The following is a 4,073-nucleotide window of genomic DNA, read 5'->3' on the forward strand; positions in this document are numbered from 1 at the left end:
TTTTTTTTTTTTTTTTGGTTTTTCGAGACAGGGTTTCTCTATATTGTTTTGGAGGCTGTCCTGGAACTACTCTGTAGACCAGGCTGGCCTCGAACTCACAGAGATCCGCCTGCCTCTGCCTCCCGAGTGCTGGGATTAAAGGCGTGTGCCACCACCACCCGGCTCTATATGCTGCCTGATAGATTTATTTTTAGCTTTAAAGTTTCAGAAGCTGGTCATGAAGGCATGGAAACAATATCCAAAACAGAACACTTACCTGAAGTGTTTATCTAATTATTTTTTATCAATAAATATTTGCGAGTCAGTTGTTGGTGGTAAGAACCTAAAGGATCTGGGAAGCACTGGAGCCCCCGCCAAAGGCCTACTATGTCTTCCATTCCTTCCTCCATCCAAAAGACTGACATCCTCTCCCAGCCCCGCCTTACTACTTCCTGTCTCCTATCTGTCCTCAGTCCTCCAAAACCTCTATGGTTATTTCTGGTCGGCTTGGCTCTCTGACTCCAAGAAAGCTCATTGTCAGACTATGATCAAAATATCACACAATACTGACGTCATACAAAAGGGACTGTAAGTAAAAGGCTGTCATAACCGACAGGTGCAGTGGAGTGTGCCATAATCCTACCTCTGCCGGACGCTATGTCGCAGAAACTGGAGACCAGCTTGTGTAACACTGCGAGATCTTCTTTCAAAGACAGGAGAATAACAGAAAAGGCCTGACAACAGTAGAGTACAGGTACCTGGGAACATTTTCCATAGACGTCTCAACAAATTAAGAAAAGTCGAAATCTCTTCTTCTTCTTTCTTCTTCTTCCTTCTTCTTCTTCTTCCTTCTTCTTTCTTCTTCTTCTTCTTCTTCTTCTTCTTCTTCTTCTTCTTCTTCTTCTTCTTCTTCTTCTTCTTCTTCTTCTTCTTCTTCTTCTTCTTCTTCTTCTTCTTCTTCTTCTTCCTCCTCCTCCTCCTCCTCCTCCTCCTCCTCCTCCTCCTCCTCCTTCTTCTTCTTCTTCGACAGGGTTTCTCTGTATTGCTTTGGAGGCTGTCCTAGAACTCGATATGTAGATCAGGCTGGCTTTGAACTCACAAAGATCCTCCCACTTCTGCCTCCCGAGTGCTGGAATTAAAGGCGTGCAGCACCAACGCCTAGCTGAAAAGTCGAAATCTTATCAACTTTCTTTTTCTCTTTACAGTGAAACTAAAAATTGTAACTAGAGGAGAACTGAAAATTTCACAAAAACGTGGAAATTAGGCACACAAGACTTACAGTGACTGAATTGGGCAGAGGAGAATAAAAGTTATTTAGACAAGTAAAAGTAGAAACATCACCTTCTAAAATATTTTTTTTAAGACAGGGCCTCACTATGTAACTCTAGTTATCCTGGGACTCACTCTGTAGACCAGGCTGGCCTTGAACTCACAGAGATCCATCTTCCTCTGCCTCCCAAACGCTAGGATTAAAGGTGTGAACCACCATGCCTGCCTTACCTTCTAAAATCTTAAAGGCTGTGGTAAAAGGAACCCAAGGAAGATTTTATAGTCATGAATTTGTAAGAAAAATGGATGAAAAACGGGGGAGCTAACTTTACAGCAGAAAGGTCTAGAAGAATAGACCACACATGATTTCAAACCTGGTTCCACCTCCTAAAGGCTCCACTGCAGCCTAGTTACACCACAGGATGGCGACTGAGCATTTGGTACACTACCTTTGGGACAGAGATCAGGTCTAAATGATAGCAGTTCACACGAATTAAAACAGAGAACCTTTGCAATTTTGCTTCTCCTGTATCCTGGAAGGAGGCATGGAGTGGAATATACGTGCACTGCTACATCTGTTTAGTCATAAGCAGAGGTCCCCACTTTTAGTACACAGTTTGGAATATTGAAAAGCGCATTGTAATCATACAATAACCACCAAAATCAAGACAAAACCATTTGTATCATCCTCCAAAGTCTTTCCTAGTCCTTAGCTCCTTGCAACCTTGCTCCTGTAGTTTCAGAGTTTCTAAGATGTCATAGAGATGAAATCAGACTATGTAATGTGCTAAGTCAGGTTTCTTTTACTCAAAATAATGCATTTGGGATTCACCTGTGTTGTATGGGCCAGTGTCTGGTTCTTATTATTGCTGAGTGGGGGGAAGGAAAATGTCTAGGTTCACTTTAACTTTAATTATACAGAGCATAACATGGGGAGGGGAAAGGCAACTAACCAATTAACAACTGTGGGAAAGACTACACCACACATCTAAGTATATTTTGAATCCTTGACTTTAAGGCTCATCGCAGCTGACCTAGTTCATGAGTAAGTTTTCTGAATGTTGACTATAACCAATCCAGAAGCAACAAAAACTTCTTATGGACTGCTCTCCTATCCTGAGACTTCCCGACTTTGTGTGGGCCTGATACTCTCAGCTATGGGCCAATATATGTTTTGACTTCATTCTTAAAATTCTTGTTAAAAATGTGTTGCCAGTTCTGGTCCAGGGGACATGTTCTAAGTGCTACCTTGCTTTATTGTTGGTAGTGGTGGGACTTGTCCTAGGACCCAGTACTTTCTTTCTGATTAGCATCTCTATTGTTTCAATAGAATCTTTTAGAGAACTCAGAGTCTCAAGAATCATAACACTAGTAGTCCATTGCTTGGATAGGAGACTGGAATATATATTAATGTGAAATAAGACTCTTTGGCTTGAGGATAAACTTGAGCTCATTATTTTTGAGAGACTGACAAAAGAAGAATCTCTGAAGAGTACAAGTTGTGGTTGAATCAGGAAAATTCACATATATTAAAACATCTTCATTTGTGAGGGTGTCTCCTATAGCTTTGTGTAAAAGAAAGAGAAGGATGACTTACATCACTAGAGCCGATTAAGACTTAAGAGGTCTCATATCCATATGTTAAACCTACAAGTGTACAAATCAAACGCTATGTCAGTTACTTTTCTGTGTCTGTGACAAAGCACCAGGGCCAAGGCAAGTGACAGAGCAAAGAGTGTATATGCGTTTGCAGCTCCAGTGCATGACAGCGTCATGGCAGAGGAGAGCCACGGCAGGTGGCAGGCGTGGCAGCAGGAACCCGATGCTGAGAGCTCACATCTTGAAGAGCAAGTTTGAAACGGCAAAAGTGAGCAGGAAATGCTGTGAGACCCTCCAAGTCCTCCACCAGTTGCCTGCCTCATCCTGCCAGGCTCCACCACCCAAAGATGTCACAACCTCCCCAACAGAGCTACCGGCTGGGGACCGAGTGTTCAGATGTCCCAGGGTGCGGGGGACAGTTCTCATTCAAACCACCACACCTGCTCATCTTGGTCACCTCCGTACTCCTGTACACCTTCTTCCTTTGGCTTGCCTGAATATGGCATTACAATGAGACTCAGAGAACCAACTTGGAAATTCACTTATTATTCCCTGGCTGTCTGTCCATCTGTGGATCGACTCCCACTTTTGATGGTCTGGCTTGGGTTTTACCAGTTTTATGTTGGTGAAAACACGCTATGTGTTTGGTAGAGATTGTGTATTTTGCATTTGATATTTTCCAAAGCGGGTGGTATGAAGATCAGAGTAGTAGAAGCGAGCTGCAGCTTCCCCTTAGTGCCACAATCACAACAGTGCAAACAGCCAACACCTCACAGTACCCAGCACTGGGCGTGGCTAAGTTGCCACGCCCAGTGAGCGAGGCGTTCATATTTTGACCTAGGATTTATTTGCCTTAGGATGTGTTTATTGGTGTGTAATGCCACTGGAAGTGAAGGAGCCTTTGCCTGTGTATCTATGAGCTGTTGAGCCTTGGCTTGCTTTTCTCTTGTTAATTGCTACAAAGAATGCAAATATTGCTGAACCTAAATCCAACTGCTCACTGCTTGAAAGTCAGTCCTAGGGAGTTGGTAGTTGGTGGGAGGGAGGTCAGGTTTATCCAACGGCTGACGTACTTAGAAATAAGGAGGGTGTTAGTGTCCCCCAAGAGCACTGCCATGGGGAATTCATGCGGAGAAGAGGATTTTTTTTTTTTGGAGAGAGGGGAAAGAAATGAAATGAGATGACAGATGGAACACACCCCACCATTCAAGGCGAGGTTCTTACTT

General features: G+C 43.3%; 1 long non-coding RNA gene across 1 annotated transcript; it reads left to right on the forward strand.

Annotated features, from left to right (window-relative positions):
* The first annotated feature begins 606 nt into the window (after positions 1–606).
* On the forward strand, positions 607–3,376 carry LOC121136092. The gene is made up of 2 exons (XR_005873221.1): positions 607–733; positions 3,002–3,376. It is a non-coding gene; the product is annotated as an uncharacterized LOC121136092 (long non-coding RNA).
* Positions 3,377–4,073: the final 697 nt, after the last annotated feature.

Source organism: Mesocricetus auratus, unplaced genomic scaffold (genome assembly GCF_017639785.1).
Source record: "Mesocricetus auratus isolate SY011 unplaced genomic scaffold, BCM_Maur_2.0 Super-Scaffold_100048, whole genome shotgun sequence".
Classification (NCBI taxonomy): domain Eukaryota; kingdom Metazoa; phylum Chordata; class Mammalia; order Rodentia; family Cricetidae; genus Mesocricetus; species Mesocricetus auratus.